Raw genomic sequence first — 21422 nt, 5'->3', positions numbered from 1 at the left:
TGCAAATTTTATCAAGGGTTTACAGATGAAAATATGTTATCTTGAACAACAGTGCTGCCTTGTATGGCTTGGAGGAATTGTTGGAAATTTGACAAAGGAAGATGTTGTACATTTTCTAAAGGTTGTTTCCAAAGTTGTGGGATTCACTTGCCAACTACTTTTCACCATGGGTAAGACACTAATGATACCATAAAAATTGGTTTTAACATTTTACCTATATGAATCTGAAGATGATTTCTAATTATGCATTTTGGTAGAACTTTAGTATTATTTTTGTTTCTTGGTTCAAAAAAGTAGCAACAGATTCATTACTTATAGTCATCATTACTAAGGTTTTCTATTATCAAATTTCTTATTTTGTGACATACCCATATCAAAAAGGTATGAAATTTTTGTTAGTTAACATTCCTTTCACTACTTGTTCTTTAGTTTTGATAGTCAATCTTGGCTTTGCACTATTACTATATGAATCATTCAGTGGTAACTTCTTATAATGTCTCTTCATTTTTTGGGTTCAATTCTCTTTCCTCTTATTGGGTTATTAAGAGTGGCATGTGATCTTCATCACATTCATCCATCCCCATGTCTTTCGTATGCATCCTAATTATTTAATCTCATGGTATGAGTACCATGAGATTTTTTTCATTCTCTAAATCCCCTACTTTTTTCCCTTATCAAAATGAGTATTTCTACTCATAGAAGAAATAATTTCTAAGAGTAAAGGTTTTTATGCTAGTCAAATATGTGGAAGAGTCCCAAAATTCTTTATTCAACATATCATGACAACAAGGGAGTAATTGGGTGCTTCATTAACCTATTCCTTCCATCCCCCATTTCTATACTAGAATAAAGAAGCATTAGTAGTAAATATTGGATTTTATTTCTCTTCACTAGTCTTAATAGATACTTCCTGAGTTGTTCCCTTCCCACTTCTAATTCTTAGAATGATGTTAGCTACTGCTATTCCAAATATGGAGAGGACTATAACTATTACCTATGATGGGTCATATAAAATCTTTCTACTCCTTGTGATTTTTATGATTATTGATGCAAGAATAGTGAGAAGAAACATGTCTATTTCTTGAGCTATTTTGATTTTTTTACAATAGCTTACTTGGTACTTGAAAATAGAGAAAGTTACATGGGCAGTCAATGTAAATGAAATTTTATAAATTATATTTCTCTTGACAATTAGTTCATACAAATGAGATCCTAGTTTCTAAAGAAGACAATGACAAAAAATAGGTTTTTTTCGAGGATCTTCTTTAACTTTCTAGTTGTAGGTAAAACTTGCTATTCGTTGAAAAACTTAGTACTATTGGTAGGAATTTGTTTTTTATTTTTTTGGAAGGTTTTTGGCAAGAAATTTCAATTTTGAGTCTCATGAGTTTGGAAAAAAGATGTCTTATGAAATGTGATAGGTGTTCAGATCTTAGGATTACAATGTGCTACTTTATTGTTTCAAGCAGGTAATGTTGGTTGATGATCTTGTTAGTTTTATTTCACTTTTCTATTATGTTTGGTTAATTTAAAGCTTTGAATGGAAGTCATTTCTTCAATTACTGAATATTTGAAATGTTAAATGTAGTTGTTTGAAAAAATAGAAGTGACAAAAACTAGTTGCTAGTCAATCAACATATGCTAAAATATATATTGTTACTTTAAGATATAATGCCTCAGCTAAGATTGATCCATGTCTTCTTGACATTAAACATCTTTTCCGACAAGTTATTGAGCCACCAAAGGTAAACTTATTATCTCTTTGATGTAGATTTATTAATTTTTAAATTCTCTCCTTTCTTCAGCAAGTGTTCTTTCTCTAGATACCGTTATGAAAATGACAATTAAAATTTTGTCACCTTGGTTTGAGGATATCCAATACTAACATTGTTCATTTTTTCCAATAATATCTTATAGTGCTTTATTTTTCTAGTTAGGTGGTGAATGTTCTCCAAGAAACTAAACAAAAACAAAAGCATGAAGGGTAAATATTGCATTTCTTCTAAGTTTTCATTGTAAGTTTCTTGTCTTTGGTAGGTAAAAATGTGCTATACTAGATATTTATTTGTAGGACTTGATAATACTTCTATGTTACTGGATTTCATATTTTATTATTATATATATTTAGAATCAACACAACCACCTACAACCCCATCATAATTTTTGAATAGTGGCATCGAAGTTCACAAATTCTCATATCATTGTGGTTATCCATGCCTTTGTTGTGATTGTAAATATGAAGGAATTTCCACTACATGAAAGACTTGCCTTGCTTTAGATTTTGTGCAATTGGAAAAACATTTAAAAGTTCTTAGCTTAGTTACTTCCATTTCATTTGAGCATCAAGCATGCTCATCCATTGAGGAGCATTTATTGACAACTGATGAGGTAGTTCATTTATTCAAACAAACCTATTTTGATTGCTTGCTTCAAATGTGAAGAAATATGTTGTGTTCTTTGATTGATAGGCACAAATATCTTGATGGAGAATTTTTATTTTATTTGCTAAATTATTTTGCAGGTAAATTTTTTATGGACAATTTGTGAGCTCTAGGGAAACAAGACTTTACACATATACTGAAGTATGTTTCACCTTTCATGGTTCTTACTAAAATTTTAACCTCATATTTTGTTTTTCATGTGTACATTTTATAGATATTCATGCATATATAGTAGAAGTAAAGATGAGTTTTCCCTTTTAACTATGCCATTAATTATGAATAACATTGCATCAAATTCTACAGTTCAAAGTTGAAGGAACATATGGAATATTGTGTGGATCATCTAGAAGAGATCAACAAGCCTTCAAAAGTGAAGGCTTGATTTTTTGAAGTGAAGGGTGTTATGATGGACAATATTGAAAAGGTAAACCTACTTGGTCAAATGCAATATGATATAAATATGATTTTAAAATGTAATTCTTAATATGTCAGTAAATTGTTGTCAGCATGAGTTTTGATATTTTCTTCTGCAATTATGTGGTTTTATTTTTTAAATATTGATACAATAATTTCAAAGCACACAAACTATGTGTTGGGAGCACAAATATTACAAAAAAAATCATATTAAGAAGAATGCCATGGAAGTCGGGAGTACAAAACTAGAACTAAATTACCAGTCTATGCATGGGAATTTAGGTATGCCTGTAGGGTATTTATTTTTTTGGGGGGAGGGTGGTGGGGGTGTTGTTGGGCACATCTGGACACCAAATAGAGCACATAAAGTCTAGTTATTACTTTTTTTCGTTCTCCTTGTGCTCTCTTTTATCCCGATGATGGATCACAAAGTGTTACTTGAAATGTTGACGCAAAATTTTTCACACAATGACATCCAGAAATAATAGCTAGATATTTCATGGATTATGGAGATTTGTTAGCATTAAGAGCACATAAGTCTGAATAACTATGTGAGATATATATAATATAAATAAATTCAGATGCCATAAAAATACATCCCATGTAGAATACATTTTCAATCTTCAGCAAGGGGCTAAGGAAAACCTCTGAATGCAAAATCTTATATACATTTTAGATTAAAGATCAAGAGCTATAGTTTTGACAAGGTCTATTTAGGAAGAAATGTTACAAAGACCTTAAAGGGAGTTAATGTAATTACACAAGCATTTGATGACATAGTTTAAGATGGCTAAGAAGGTTATGTGAGATCAGGCAATGTGATGTGATGTGTATGAGCAAGTTCTTATATTGTACCTTTTGAATGTTTTCATCTATAGTATGTGATTGTAAATCTTCAATGTGATCAGAGAATGAGATGTTTGAATAACAAAAGGTTAATGAGTTTGTGTTAAAGGAATATGAAATTTTTAACAAAAGATAGAGTCATCATTGGTAGGTCTAATTAGGTCTAAAGGTTTAACTTTAGAGAAAAATGAGCAGTGTTAAACTCAAGTGTTGATTATGACTAATTGTGAGTCATGATTAGATGTTTTAACAATTTTTGACAATGGTGATGTTTAATTAATATGATGATTGATATTTCTAACTATATGATGTAGAACTTAAGGATAAATATACATCATGTAGATATAGAAAATTTAGCTATTTCTAAGTAGAATAATCAATTATACTTCTATAATGTCCACCTACAGTTTGCTTTTATGTTCTAATTGCCAAATTTTTTTAGGCCAATTTTATGTATTGATTAGTTTTAGAGATACTGGATTTATAGTTTTATGATATTATTTCATAATTTGGATTAGTGATATATCAATGATGATTACTTGGTTGACTATATTTTACATGTTGTTAAGTGATTGTGGTTACTAGTGAATTAATGATGCGTAGTTAATAAATGAGACTTCTTTCATAGTGATGTGAGATTTTTTTGTTAATGATGACTATTTTATATTCATAATGATGCATTGTTATACCTGAGCATTTGATGTTTGACTTGTGATTATTATGGTACTTAACCCATACTTGCATGTGTATGGTGCACGTGTTTATTTTATCTTTCTATCTGACATTTTTGGTGTGGTTAAGGGAGGGAGTCATAGTCACCTACTAGTCAGGATCTACGCTATGTATCACTCCCTACCATTGCTTGTTTAGTTTAGATATATTTATATACATGTACATGCTTGTCTTTTATGCAGAATGTAGGTACTAGGCATCAACTTTCTTGAATTGTCAAGATAAGTGTGCCCTATCACAATAACTCATTGGTAAGAATGAGGAGATAATGTTCAGGTCCAATCCTAGCCATAGCCTAATTACTTGTCTTGAGAAGGAGGGCATGTATTTGACTTTCCACCCTTTTTAAACCTGTGAGTTTATTTGTGTTTATGTTGTTTGATTTTGAGCTTTGGTCTATTTTGGTAATGTTGCTTTTATGTGGATTTTGCTATGTGGTTTATTTGGTAAATGATTTAATTATAATATTTTGGTTAATCATGTAATATTGAGAATTATTAAATATCATTTCATTAAAAAGAAAATATTAAAGTATGAAAATTTAATTAATTAAAAACTAATTAAATATGTGCTTACATTTAAAAGTCTAAATTTAGAAAAATGGTTAAAAAGAAATTTTTATATGATGATATTTAATTAATTATAAATAAATTAAATATGTACTTTAGCTTAAAAGATTTAATTTAAAAGTCTAATTTAAGAAATTAGACAAAAAAAAAGAATTAAAATATTAAAGATTTAATATTTCTTTATTATAATTATTTATTTAATAATAATTAAATTAGAGTTGCATTTAAACAATGAGCTTTGATTATTATTATTAATTTAAATAATAAACTACACTTTAATTAGTTCTTGTATTAATTAATAAACTGGAGGAAAAGAAAATATAAATGAATATTTTAATTAAAAAAATTCTTTATGTGTGCATGAAAGTATTAAATAATAAAAGTCTATTTTAAGGAGAGATCTTTGCATTCTCAAAAATCAAAAACCCTAGGTAGAGTTAAACTCTTTATTAAGAGATTCAAGCTCATTTCTACACACATAGGTTTTGGGGAGCAAAATTTGAAATTGGATCAAAAGAATTATTGAGAGTTTCAGAGGGTTTGAAATTGTTGGAATACTTTAGAATAAGTTGGTCAGGGTGGGGGTGAATCAATTATCCAAGGTCTAGATGTATAAAAAAAACTTTTCATAGCTTAGTGAACCCATAAAACATTTATCTTCATCATGCATGCATCTATAAGATTATGTAATCACTTAAAACTTGTAGGTTATTGTCAAATCTACTTGTAGAAATGTAAACATGCTAATTGATTCATCAACACACTTGACACAATAATTTATGTGAAAACTCAATTTGGGAAAAACCACTAGTAATATGCTACTCTTTTTCACTCTTCTGAAGTGATGTCCTGTGAAAGGTCAAGCCTATTAAAGGTTACAATACACACTATTATATGTGACCTTGTTAAAGGATTTCAATCACCCTGTTAAGAGTGACCCTTGTTAGAGGACTTCAGCCCATTCACTTGGAATGTCACCCAATTAAAGGATTTATAAATAATTGTTAGGTCAACCTTAAACCAAAGGATTTTACCCTAGATTGATACAATTGTTAGAGAATAATAGTAAGGCTTTCTTTGATAACAACTTACAACTTCATTTATAGATTACAAATAATTATTTTAGTCCTCAATTCTACTTGACTTTCATACTTTTAAGCTCTAACAACTTGTTCACCCTTCAAGCATTCATATCCTTAATCCTTCTTTCTTAACATGCCAATGCAGTCTCTTCTCTCAGGTCACTTGATGAAGCAAAAACCCTTGACTCCTTGTCTTCCTTAAGTTCTCGCACTTGACCATCTTTTCTTTTGACTAGCCATTCCTATAAATAGAAAATTAAGATCTTTTCTCGCTCATTCTCCATCATCCAAATTAGGTTTAGGAAAGATTAGGTAGGATACAATGAATCTATCCCACATTCCATATCTCTTCTAGAAACTTCTACTTGAATCCTCTTTGAATTAACCTAAAAATGTGTACCTTGAATTTTGTGCCACCAGCTCATCAATCTTATCTTCCACCTAGTTTACAAATTCCAAGAAAATAAACTTGTCAACTTAGATCCATTGAATTTATGATCTTTTAAATAATACAAACACTCATCATTATTTGGCTTTTGATGCTTGACACACACTATGTTGCTTGGCATCCTCTGTGAATTTACTTGGCATGAACTAAAGTTTATTGGTGCTCAACATCAACTAAACTTTACTTGGCATCCACTTTTCTACTTGGCATATACTAGAAAGAACTTTTACTTGGCTCCAACTAATTTTCTACTAAGCTTGTATTGAATTTTCTCAGCACCTACTCTTCACTTGGTCAAGCTTGAGAGACAACCTTTGTGTAACTTGTTCTTCTAAACTTTCTTAGTGTAACTAGTCTTTGTAACCTTAAGTAGATTATCAACACATCATATTATCACTGTCTTAACCGATTCTTGTACTTCTTTACATAATCATAACTCAACCTTTCCTCTAGATGTTATTATTACATCTTTTGATCAAATCTTCTTCATCAATTAACTAAGTGATAGTACTTAAATCATATAAGCAGTTGTCTTACCAACAAATAGTAGGTTTGACATTAGTGAGAAAAAAATTATTACAACATGCAATCTTCTTCAACAATCTCCTTCTTGTCATCTAATCACAACAATCTCCCTCAAAAATGATCTTTTTCAATCTAATCTCAACAATCTCCCTCTTTGGCATTGATGGCAAACCAAATTGATCAACCAAATGGAAAAACACCTTGTTTAACCAGACTAAATAAGTTAGAACAGTAAGACAATGCCGAAAAGAAAATAATTCCTTATATTGAATTCTCTCCCTCTATCAACAACTTCCATCTTCTGAATAGGTTACAAAACTCTTTCTTATTTCTCCCTTTGAATATTTCTTCCTATATCTCCCTCTTACTAGGTAGATTAGGATTTATTCCTTTTTGATAACTCTTCTCCCTTCTGTATAGCTCCTGATATTTTTTTTCTCTCTTGATCAATAATCTCTCCCTTATCAATTATTTCCCTTGATCATTCTCTTGATTAGTAAATCTCTCCATCTTATTTGACAATTATATCTTGATATCTTCTTCTTGATCAACAATATCTCCCTCTTTGACAACAATGCCAAAGACCTGTCAACTTAACATGCAGATATAAACTTTTTAGTTTCTTTAGTTTCTCCCTTTGTCACCTTGTTGGTGAATGATTTGAAGTTTTAGCTCTTTGATTATTTTAGGCAACTCCTAAAGTAAGATCCTCTGCATCAATTTGTACCATATGCAAATCAACTTGTTTGATGTAGGGCACTCCTCTTTGTTACTTAGATAACTTTTAATAGGGGTATCACCCTTAGTTTACCTCTTAGATACTCATGAGCATCCTTAGGTAATGCTTTTGTGAAGATGTCAACAATTTTCTCTTTTGTGTTAACATATTCTATCTTCACCTCTTTATCTTGTACCAATTCTCTCAAGTAATGATACTTGATTGCAATGTGCTTAGTCTTTGTGTGCATCACAAAATTTTTTGATATATTGATAGCACTTGTATTATCACAATAAAATATCATTAGTTATGTGATCTCTTCCTTGATACCTTTGAGTAGTTGTTTGATCCATACAATGTTTGTACAATTTACAGCAGTATCAACATATTCAACTTCAATAGTAGATTGTGAGGTGTAATTTTGTTTATTGCTAGTCCATGTAACCAATCTCTTACCTAAGAAAAATGCTCCTCCATTGGTGCTTTTTCTGTCATCAATGTTTCCATCCCAATCAGCATTAGTGTAGGCTTTTAATTCAAATTTCTCATTTTTCTTATAGTATAGACCATACTCCTCTGTTTGTTTTAGATGTCTCATTATTTTTTTCATAGCCATCAAATGATTCTCCTTGGGATTAGCAGAGGATTTTGCAACTATCCCTATAGATAATGTAATGTCAAGTTTGCTATGTACCACATATTATAATTTTTCAATCATAGACTTGTACTTTGTTTGATTCACTTCAGTTAAATCATTATTCTTTGACAACTTGAGTCCTGTCACTATAGGTTTACTTATTGGTTTTGAATCCTCCAATCCAAAAGTTTTCAATATTTCTAACATATTTTGACTGAGTGATGTATATACCATATTTCATCTAGTATACTTGCAAACCCATAAAGAATTTGATCTCTCTAAACATAGACATTTCAAATTCTTGCTTCATTTCATTTGCAAAAGCTTTACATAAGACATCTTGAGCTCCAAATATGATATCACCAACAACATTTTTAAATAACAAAATACCTTTTCCTTTCTCTGTCTTTATGTAAAAATTGTTGTTATCATCAGTCCTTTCAAATCCAATCTCTATAAGCTACTTATGAAGTCTCTCATACCATGCTCTTGGTGCTTGTTTCAAACCATATAGAGCTTTATGTAATTTGCATACCATGTTCTTATTGTCAATATCAATAAAACTTTCTGGTTGTTCCATGTAAACTTCTTCTCTAATATGCCATTGAAAAATGTAGATTTAACATCCATTTGATAAACTTTGAAACCTTTGTATGCAGAATAAACAAGTAAAGTTCTTACTCCTTCCAATCTAGCAATAGAGGTAAATGTCTCTCCATAGTCAATTCATTCTTCTTGTGCATATCCCTTGCAGACTAATCTTGCCTTGTTTCTTGTTACCTCACTATTTTCATCTATCTTTTTGCTGAATACCAACTTTTTTCCAATCACATTTTTGTCTTCTAGTCTAGGAAGTAGACTCCATGTCTTGTTTTTATCAATTTGTTCTATCTCTTCTTCCATTGGCTTAATCCAGTCTTCATCTTCTAATGCATTTTTTACTAATTTGGGTTCCTTCATGCTCAACAAACATGTATCATTTCTCAATCTGTTTCTTATCATTGGTCTAGCATCTTTATCTCCAATAATTTGTGTAGCAGGATGATGTCTTTTGATATATTTAGATAATCTTGGTTCAACTCTTGTTTCTTCATTTGATCTATCAGTTTTAAAATCATTTTGTACATCTCTGTTAGGTAACTCAACATCTCTACTAATCTTAGAATCTGAATGTGCTTCAACTTCATTTTGTAACTCAGCTTTTGAATGTAGCTCAGTTCTTGAATGCAACTCAACATTCATGGTTTGCGACTTGGTAGTTATTGACACTTGTTGCTAGTTTATACCTTGATTTCCAACATCTTCTTCTAGTTCTTTCATAGGTTCAGCCTCACATACTTTTGTATATTCATCAAAATTCACATTTTCATTTTCCACAACTTTGTTAGTGTTAGTATTTAACCACTTGTAAGCTTTACTTCTTGTGAAATATCCTAGAAATATAACTTCTCCACTTTTTGGATCAAGTTTATCATTCTTGAAATATTTAAGAATGTAGCATTTTTCTTCCAAATACCTTAAAGTATTTTGCATTGGGTTAGTATCCATACCATAGTTCAAAAGGTGTTGAATGAGTACCTTTCTTGACTTGTACATAGTTCAAGGTATAGATAGTTGTACTTACAACTTCTCTTCAATATTTCAAAGCAACATGCTTCTCTATCATAAGTGTTCTAGCATAGTCTGTTACATATCTATTTCTCCTTTTGGTAACTTCATTTTGTGGAGGGGTTCTAGGGGCAGATGCCTGTCTTTTAATTCCTTTGTCATTATAGAACATCTCAAATTCATTTGATTGAATTCTTCTCCTCTGTCAGATCTCAAGTACTTCAGACTTTTACCTGTTTCCTTCTCAACTCTTGCTAAGTACCACTTAAACATTTGGAAAGCATCATATTTCTACTTTAGAAACATAACTATCATCATTCTAGAATAATCATCAACAAACAACATAATATACTTATCTCCTTTGTGGATTTGCACTTCAATTGGTCTACACAAGTCAATATGAACAATCTCTAGTATTCCTTTAAAGTTATAAGTTTTACTCGTAAAACTTGACTTAGTCATCTTGCCCAATTGACATTGTTTGCACATTACATTATTAGGCTTCTTCAACTTAGGCAATCCTCTAACCTTTCTTTGTTACTGATATTTGTATGCCTATAATGTGGGCACACTACTATAGGTCATTATATCCAAGATTTTTTATTATATCCAAGATTTTTCAAAAGTGAGGTCTCGAATGGTGACTCATAGCTCTCTATTCATGGAATGCAAGGGTTTGTAATGGAGGCCCTCAATTTGACCTAGTTCATGCCCATGCAAGTACCCCATGAAATTAGAGATTCAAAGAGGAAAAGCAAGAGTGCTAGTCTCCATGATCATCAAATATTTGTGAAAATGAAGATGCAAGCTAATCTAAATGATAACAATGCAAAAAAAAGCAAGATCTAATCTATGAAAGCAAGATCTAATCTATGAAAGAAAATATGACTCTAAACTAATATGTAAATGCAAAGATAAAAGCCCATGATGAAAGCCATGAGTGCAAGAGAGAATGAGACAAGAAGATAGAAGTTCTCCACAAAAGCTTTAGCATTCAAAACTCCTTCTTCAAAATTTGCTCTCCAATCCTGCAACATAACAATAGCATAATCATGGGTGTATTGTGGATGAATTGTGGATGTCTAAAATGAGGAGAGGGCTCTCTCTTATAAAGAAAAATATGGAGGTGGGATGCTTCTCAAAATCAATATGGGATAATAGAGTTTGATCCATGTGAGACAAAATTCTACCAATGAGAAAAGAGGAATGTTTGAGAACAAAGTGGAAAGAGGAAAAAAAGGACTCCCACTTAGAGATATGTGCATTTAAGTGTAGAGAAAAAAAAAGATTTATTTAATTTTTTTTTTCTTTTTCAAGTGGGTTTAATTTTTATTTATTGAATTTTTTGTTTTCCTCACAAAGAGATATTTAAGTGGAAATTTTATTTAATTAAAAGGGAGCAAGTTCTTTTAATTAAATAAGAAATATTTAATTAAATTAAAAGAGGGGTTTTTCTCTTAATTAAATGTGGATGAATTTAATTAAAAGAGAGGTTTTCTTTTAATTAAATGGTGAATTATTTTATTTAATTAAAAGGGAGATTTTATTTTAATTAAATAAGACTTAGGATAAAATGATCAACCTTAGAAAAATAAATAATCGAACTTGATCAAGGAAATTGATTCGAATTGATTTAATAAGATATTGCAAACCATTGATTTAGGAAATTTGATAAATTGAATAATGGGGCCCATAGTCTAGGCGACCATTTTAGGGTGCATACATTTTCTCCTCTTTGACTAATGTATGATTGATTTGGGAACACATGTAGTCAAAGACAAAAATTGAAGTGTGAGATTGATTTGGGATCACAAAACAACCCAGATGTGTGGTCGATTTAGGAACACATCAGGACAAGGAATACAAATAAATTGACTTAAAAAAAATCAAAGATAAAATTGATAAAACTAAATCAAGGATTGAATTTGATAGGTACTGCCCCCTCGTGATCGAAATCAAAATGAGATAGAGGAGCAACAACAAATTGATAAATTTGATCAAATCAAACAAAAGATAAGGTTCTTGATGTAAGATGAAAGATATAAGAATCATAGAACCAAGGTAGATCATCAAGCATGAAATATTATGCCCCAAAGGTGATTTAGAAGAAAAGAAGTGAGGAAAAAGAAAATGGAAGATAGAAATTTGAAAGATATAGAAAGAGATAGAAAGAAGAAAATAAAATGCCCCCAAAACCAATCAACTGTTTAAGATAGAATTTTTGGTTGAGATCATGAAAGAAGATAAGGAAATGAAGATCAAAACATGACCACAATTGATTAAAAGTCCACAATAAAGATGAAGGGAAAACCCTCTCAAACTCATAATGTAGCCTAAAAATGCAAACTAACATGAAGTCTAATAATGCAAGCTACATGAAAATGCAAAGGTGTACTTGCAAAAGAGCAATTGTAACATAGGATTTTTGTGTTCATCATTCATTAGAGAATGTAAAAGAACTTATTTTCATCATTGGGCCATTATTAACGGACATCAAAAAATCACACAATCATCACTAGTCACAAATGCAACTATGAAGATATGAATGTAATTTATATCGGATTGGAATGGGAAAAGATTTTAACATAAGCATCAAAGACATAAAGGTCAAGATGACTTTGATGTTAGCTTACCCAATTTAATGTAGAAAAATCATGCTTGCATCAAGGCATAGATGCCAAGATGACCATAAGAATGATTGTGCAAAAACAATCAAGGATGATGCCTCAAATCTCCTAAGTGTTTCAAGGGGACAACAAGAGACACTCTAAAGTTTCAAGACCACACCTGCAAGAAAAAAAAAACAAATAAAAACATGTCCCATGCCACAAGTCCTCTAGCGATGCGTCATGGAGAGACTTATCAGACAAGGATACTCAATAAAAATCAATAATAGTCAGCACACAAAGAAAAATCATGACAGAAGTTAAGCATTAAGTGTTGCGTTTAAAATTTAAGTGTGTTAACTAATACTGAATTTCAAGGATAAGGATTAAATGCTTGTAGGAAGGGAAGATCACATGATGATACTAGGTAAGACCAAACCAATAAGTGTTGAAAAACACTCGATGTCAATGGTTGTATTGAAAAATATAATTGGGGTGGTGTTGAAAAACACCATTTGAGAACTGTCCTAAAGACTAACACATCCAAGAGACTAAAGCTAACATAGTTATGCCCCCTAGACAAAGACCAATTCCAAACCAAGGCAACAAGGACAAGGCATGATGGAGAAAGGCTAAGTGTCGAGGACATGCGTTAAGAAATAGGGGTGCAAAGGCCTCAAGTAGCGCCCGTTTCTAGGTTTTCATCACTTGGATTTTTTTATTTTTTATTTTTTTAGGACTTTTTATAATTTTTTTGTATTTTTTGCTACCAAGGTGCTTGTTTCCAAGTTTTCACCAAGGCACTTTTTTTTTTTTTTTGATTTTTTGAACTTTTGAATTTTTTATTTTTATTTTTTTGTATTTTTGGAATATATAATTTTTTTGGAGATACATCAAAGTGCCTATTGCTAGGTTGTCACTAAGAAGATCATTTTTTCAAGACATTTTCCAATTTTTAGAATTTTTGCAATATATCATTTTTTTTGGATTTTTGAAATATATCAATTTTTTTGTATTTTTTAAATTATATCATTTTTTTGTATTTTTTCAGGATCAATAAATATGTACAAATAATATACAATTCCCCCAAACAAAAACAAGGAACAAACTCTCAAGCATGATTACATCGTGCAGTCCCAATGTTTAGCAACGTAGAGGACATGATGGAGCAACAATCTGATAAATATGATGGATAAAGGAGTGTATGAAGCAAGTGAAAGTGATCTTCAAGGATTGACTCCTCAAGAGTACCCAAGCTAGGGAGAAATTGTCATGTAAAAAAAATTTGGACAAGAAATGAAAGGCCAGTATAGGATAATTTAAGAAAGTATAATGTAAAAGTGGGAAAGATGCAATCCAAAGGAGTAGACATGTCAAGAGACTTCATAGCATCATATTTTACTCTATTTTATTAGATCAAGATGAAATGGGTAAATGGGAAAAGGGTAGCGAAAGACTAGAATGAATGGAGGGAAATAGATGTGAATGAAGGCTAAACACGAAAGGAATGAAAACAAGATAATCATAAGATAGCTCACAAGATAGCCAAATGTTTGTGTATAGGTCAACATTGTCAATATCAAAGAGAGAAGATAGAATGGATGAAGATGTAAAAGAACTATGCATGATGCCTGATTGCTAGGTTTTCATCATGGTACTTATCCAAGGTGCCACAAGGAAGTGGTTTTCACCATAGGATGAATCTATTTCTATTTACTTTTACTACCAAGGTGCCTGATTACCAGGTTTTCACCAAGGCGCATTTTCAATTTTAAATTTTTTTTTTGAAGTTTTTTGGAAGAATTCAAGCTTTATAGATAATGCTTCTTGAAAGTTTAAACCATGACATGAAAAGGAGTTGAAATGGTATGCTCAAAGATTTTGATAGGGAAAGGAAGATGGAACACAAAAATGGAGGATATGGCTTTATGCAAAGCGAGTGAGATTGGAAGATGGAAATGAAGGCAAGATCAACATCAACACACACCTTGAAGGGTGGCGAGATGATGGAGAAAATGTGAATGAAGGAATACTTGAAGGAATATGGTGAGTGGATAGAAGAGGTTGCAGTTTAGGGGTATGGAATGGAAGAATGTTTTTTAAAGAAGATGAAGTAGAATTCTTTGGAAGCTTGAATGTCAACTTCAATTGTTGTTCAAAATTAGACCCTCTCAAGAGAGATTTTGGAATCCATATAGCCGTAGGCCTCTTTTCATTTCTTTTTGATAATTTAGAGATAATATCTTCAATGATGGATTTTGGAACCCATACTTGTCTTATAATTTTTTTCCTAGATGTCTCTTTGGACTTTATGCCCCCATGTCGATTAGAGGAGACATGGTGGTCTTCTTTTTTAAAAGGATTCTTGAATTACTTCTTTCTCTTGTATTGAACATTCAAGTTACTTCCAAAAGACTTGGGACTTGTGGAAGAAGAAGGATGATGTGACTGGTTTAAGTGAGTGGGTGGATGAAAAGGATTTAAGGATATGCATCTACGTTGATCTTGAAGAAAGATAGGAGAGGGAGAGACATAAGGACCCAAGATGGATGATGAATTAGGAGAGTTGGGAGGGGAAAGTGAAGGGACATAAGGATCCAAGATGGAAGGAAGACATGAAGCATTTAGTATCGGTGGGGGAGGTCCAAGGATGGATGTGGAAGATGCAAAAGGGTAATCAATAAGTTCATCAAGATCTATATGACAATCAAGGACATCAGCATCTTTAAAGTGAGCATTAGGATTTTCAATAGGATCACAGACATCTTGAATAGGAGCAACTTCTTTGATAGGAGTACTTGAAGGTTGAGAAGACTTAGGAAGAGTAGAAAGTGGAAGGGAACATGGAGTGGTAGAACAAGAAGATGGAAGACTTTGATCTTGACAAGGATCTTTGGATAATATAAGTGTAGATTTGTTCTCTTAATTTTCAATAGGCTCAACATTGGAAGTAACAAAATCATTTTTAATAACCTTAATGGAAGTATCATCTTTGGAGGGAGCAAGTGTACTAAGGTCATTTTTATTGTAAATAAGCTCAGTGGTGCAAGTAGTATCTTGATCTTGCTTAGGAGAAGACTTAAGACATGGTGGACTGAATGAGAAAGGGCGTAAGGGATCAAAAGAACCATGAAACATATCAGAGACATTGTAAAAATAATTGGATGACATTGAGGGTTCTTGATCTTGATCTTTCTTTATATTCTTTTCTTTATCATTTTTAGAGTCCTCTTGACATGAAGCCACTACTAAGGAGAAGGAAGCATGTTGGAATTGTGTGGAAGACTTTGGAATAGATGATGAACTATCTAAAGTAGGAATTATAGTGCATGAAGGCTTAGGCTCTTTAGGTTTAGAATTATTGGAAGTATTTGTAGCCAAGTGAAGGTTAGCTTGAGTTTCTTTAAGAGGTAGCCCTTGAGGATAACTATAAGGAATTACATGAAAAGCATTAGGATCTTTGTTGGATGAAGGATTTGTAGAAGATTTGAGGGACTCGAAATCTTTAGGGGATGTATGGATAGTGGAGGAAGTAGAAGATGGAAGAGAACCATCACGAGACAAAGGTTCAACATTAACATGATCTTGCTCAAGAGTGTAATCTTTATTTTCAACATGAGGATTTTGAGAAGAGAAACTCTTGTGGCATTGATGTTTTATTTCAGCTGAAAAAAATGCTTTCTCTTCCTCAAAAAATGTAGATTTATCATTTAGGTATTGTTCACAAAATTTATCAATGTTTTTTTCAATATTTGAGTCATATGGATTACCATCAATATCTATATGTGACTCATCCCCTTTGTAAGAATTTGGCTTAGGCCAAAATTTACCCAAGAACTAAAGAACTCAACGCAAGCACACAGTAGACCAAAATAGACAGAGTATGATTAGAATGACAATGTTCATTCAATAACTAGATTAATAGTACACTAGGAGTGCTTGAATATAAAGGCCTCAGGAGAGCTTCTAGAATGCATAGAAGTTAGCATCATGATATGTCATACAACCAGGCACATGTCCACCAGATATGGGTTATCCTCCATTGAGCACAGGATTAAGTGTGATGATGTGAGGATAAGCCTACAATGGTGTATCATGCAAATGAGTGGTGTAGACAACATGTGCTAAATGAGGAGTGCGGATAATTGTGTTGTCATCATGACAACTCAGTGAATGATGCATACTCCTATGTTGTAGACACCATGTGCATAATTAGAATTGCGTAACTCAATGAGAGTACACAAACTCCTAAGTGTCTCACCTAAAATAATACAACATAATTAAATAATGCATTAACCTAAGTAAAACTTACGTAAGTGTAATAAGTAAATACTTATTTAAACCAACACCCCCCCTTAAGTGCAACTTAGGGGAATGCCCTTAAGCTTATGAAATCTAGGATGAAATGCAATATGGGTCTCAGCTACGAGGCCATGTTAGGTACCCATGTACATAATGATATGCAATCTCCCATAAAGTAGGGAAAGAGAGAAAACCTCATGGGAAAAACCCTCCCCCAAAAAGAGAGATAAAGAAGGATGCATGGATGGATGGAGTAATCAAGACCCCCCCATTACGACATACATCCAATATATACATAAGAGAATGATGAGAAGAGGAAGAGAGATAGGATAGGCTCCCCCCCCAAAGAAGAATGCCGAACAGTGACTACTCCAATGAAGAAGCTGATCCAAGATTGTAGAATGGTGTTCCACCCCTTAGGAAGAAACAATGCCAAAGGTACAAATGAGATGCTTTCGCTATGTGTGGAAAGAATCCCATGAATAAGTGATGTCTCTAAAACCTGCTCAACTGGCGAAAGAACCTGTCTCAAAGAACTCTCCGACTCTACAACTGATGAAGAACTCTGCTATAAGTGTTGATCATAAGTATCCACAATCACTTCAACCTATGAGGATTGATCACGTAGAGAATGAATAAGAGAGTCTAATAGAACCCTCATGACAACTGAAGAAGGCAATTTTACATGAAGAAGAAGAGGTAGATCATCAAAATTGTCCCCCAAATCTGTCACTAAACCTGTATCTAGAAGACCGAATGTACCCTGCTATTCTGGACCTATCACTGTGGCGATGTATGCATGTCGACTGAACTAATGAAATGACCTCTCATTGTATCTGTTGATAGAACCCTGCGTGTTTGAATCTGTTGAAGCGCTACCACTGGTGTCACTATCAGTTTTCACACTATATGATGTGCTAAGAGGAGTAGAGGACAAGCTAGGAGAACTTTCTTCAAAATGTACATCCTTCTCCACAAATATCTGATGAGTCTCAGGATCTAGAAGTCTATATGCCTTCACACTATCTTCATAACCAATGAAAGTACAAGGCTGAGGTGAGTGTGCCTTGCATCCCCTAGAAGATCTCTTTGCCCATGCAGGACAACTGAAGACTCTGAAGTGTGTCACAATAGGTTTTCTGGCACACCATGCCTCAAAAGGAGTTTTTCCATCTAAGGCTGGATGAGGAGAATGATTAAGAATGTGAGTGGCACTTGAGATTTCTTAGACTTCTAATGATGGATCAAGAGACTTGGCATGAATCATGCAACTTGCAATAGACTTAAGAGTTCAGATCCTCAAAGCTACAACATCTGTCTTATCCAGATTGAATGCTGGCAGAGTCTAAAGATCAATGCCCTCATGTCTACAAAATTCCTTAAGTCTTCTATTCACATCCATGTTTCTATTGTCCATGTGGAGTACTTCGATGGCTTTCTTGGATTTTCATTCTACATGAGTCTTGAAGGCGAGAAATGTGTCCAACACTTCATTCTTGTTATGCAGAATGTAGACCCAAGTGAACCTTGAAAAGTCATCAAAAAAGGTGAGTATGTAGCGACCTTGGCTTAATGCAAAAGGACCTACTTATACCATGTGAACCATCTGGAGAACACCAGGTGCTCTTGAAGACTTCCCTCTTTTTAAATTCCCCCCTGGATGCATATCCACTAAATCTATTAAACATTCACCCTTAGAAAAGTTGATTTGAGGTAGACCTTTCACCATGTGGTATGTGCAAAGTTACTGAAGATAATAATTGCATGTTTGAATTGGATTGAGATAACAAGGCCTTTGAAGGAGACTTAGGTACAAAATGTGAGAAAGAGTACAACCTCTTGTGATCATTCACTTTCCTCATTGCAACCAAGGAATCATCTTTGAGACTGTGCACTTGAACTAAGTCTGGAAGGAACTCAACTCTATGTCCATCTCCAAAGTGAGTGACTTGGTAGATTGAAAGGAGATTCAAACTTAGGCTTGGAACATAGAGAACCTCTTGAAACTCTCCATTTTCCATCTCCATGTTTCCTTTTCCTTCAACTTCCATTTTGCTATCATTCCCCATGAAGATGTGTGGTACCTTGGATTGCTTCATTGAAGAAAAATCCTCTCTTGAAGAACCCATATGATATGAGGCACTTGAGTCAAATATCCATTCCTTTGAAGAGTTTGCATTTGCCATGAATGCTTGCCCTTTGTCCTTGGAATCTGAAGAAGACCCCTTCTCCTTGTAAGCATTAGGAAATGGAACATTATGTTTCTTCATGATGTTGGTCAATTCATCAATATTTTTGAGATAACACTCATGCTCTTCATGACTCAATTTCTTGCAATATGCACACTTCTTCTTCTCCTTATTTTTGTCCCCTTTCTTGGTGGTATTTGAGGACTTGCCTTGTTGATGGGATTGTGGTGTTGTCTTTTTTGCATCCTCAGATTTGTCCTTCTTCCATTTCTTCTTACCCTTTCCTTTACTTGAAGATTGTCTAGCTGAATGTTGAGAACCCTCATTGGCCACCAATGCTTTGGACCGAGGTGATTTGAGAATCCTCATTGATTTCAACTTCTTTTCTTCATCATCCAACAGTTTAGCTTATTCTTCAAAAGTGACTTTCTTATAGGAAAACCCTAAGGTAGTCTTTGAGGTGTTAAAAGAAGATACAAATGTGGAATACTCTGATGGTAGCTTGTTATGAATGAGATAGATCAATTTGTCATCTTTGATAGAACTCCCACAATCAGTAAGCTTTGTCCTTAATTCATTCAACTTAATGAAGTCCTGTATTGAGTCATATGACTTAGGATCTAAGGATACAAGCTCATCTTCAATCTTGAACACATCCTCTTCAGACACTTTACCATAAAGGCTTTCGAGGGTATCCCAAGCTTCCTTGGATGTAGTACATTTCTTTATTTGATACATGATTTTATCATCTACCCCCAAACACATATCACCTAGGGCTTTCCTATCCATTGCTACCCAATTAGAAATTTCACTTGTTGATACATTATTACCTATTGGTTTAGGAAGAGTACCATCTACATATTGTGAAACTCCATTATGCATTAAGTGATACAACATTTTGATTGATCACGTAGCATAGTTATGAAGAGTTAATTTAGGAAACTTAAAGTTGCCCATAATACAAAAAATAAAAGAAAAGTGCAAAAAAGAGAGAACACAACACCAAGAACACCCCCCCTTTTCACTAAATCAACAAACCCCCCCAAAATAGATGCTTTGGGCACTTTATCAGTATTGCAATTACAATGGGCCACTTGCCAATTTTGGCCTTTGTGGACTTCTGATTTTTCTTGTTACAACCTCTTAATAGAGTACAAATATGAAACTTTACAATGTGCTACAATTCTGAAGCATTACAAAGCAAAGAAAGGCCATATTGCTAAAAGTGATAATTTTGTCCACATAACACTATAGTCTGATGTCAGATCTAGAAAGTAGACAAAAAAATACACACTTTCAAAAAAAATGGAACCTATTTTCGACTCCAGATGTGCCCATATATAGTGTTTGAAGTTACAAAATGTAGGATTATCCAGATATAGTCACAAAAAAATGCAAATTTTGAACAATCCATGCACAAAACCAAAAAATAGCTGTACCGCTAAAAAATTTAGAAAATTTTACCCAATTTCAAAAAAAATTACACCTGATTTGGAGTCCGAATGTGCGAGTTATGGCCTCTTGAAGTCGGACTGCAAAATTGAAAATCAATCTGAAGAGGGGTTGCATCAGTGAAATGCGAGGTTAAATTTGATGGTCACACAGTCGTGAAAGAAGTTCTAATTTAGCCTATTTTGACATCCATATGGGCGTCAATTTTAAGCACATGAAAAGGATGACATCAGCGAAATTAGGCCCATTGGATGACATGGCAGATGAGCTGTCGATCTGTATTGTATGAAATTGTATGGTTAGTACAGAATTGTAGGGTTGGTACAAAATAAGACAACATGTTAGCTGAGATGGTGGCTGACTGGGTTCCACATCTGCATGGCACTGAGTGTGGAATGACTTAGCAATCTACTGATTGGGACTATGTAGGGAGTGGTACTGCTTAGTCAAATGATGTGGTAGGCATTGATCGATCTGCGTGGAGGGTGGAGTTATCACTACGTGTCCTCTGATGCGACCATGTGTTGCATGCACTGGAGGGTAGTTTTTAGGCTACCAAAATTTCTACAGTGGTTGGCAAAATATGCTATGATCCTGCTGGATGTTCTGACGCCAATTCTCATTTTGCCAGAGACGTGGGTTTAATCCCACATCCGTGGGGTGATCGATCTGTGTGCTATTTTAAAATACAACAATGGAAGCATTGAACCAAAGCAACATCGCAGGATGTTGGGTCCCCTGTGAGGGAATGGCCGGTGCGGATGAAGTCAATGTTCCCGTCAGATATTTGTTGCCACTTGTGGTTGGTTGCTTGGCTTCACCTAAAATTATTTGCGGGCGCTAGATTTAATAA

Source organism: Cupressus sempervirens, chromosome 2 (assembly GCF_028749045.1).
Source record: "Cupressus sempervirens isolate cs-2001-9-10 chromosome 2, ASM2874904v1, whole genome shotgun sequence".
NCBI classification, from domain to species: Eukaryota; Viridiplantae; Streptophyta; class Pinopsida; order Cupressales; family Cupressaceae; genus Cupressus; species Cupressus sempervirens.
Note: the sequence above shows the minus strand (reverse complement) of the source record.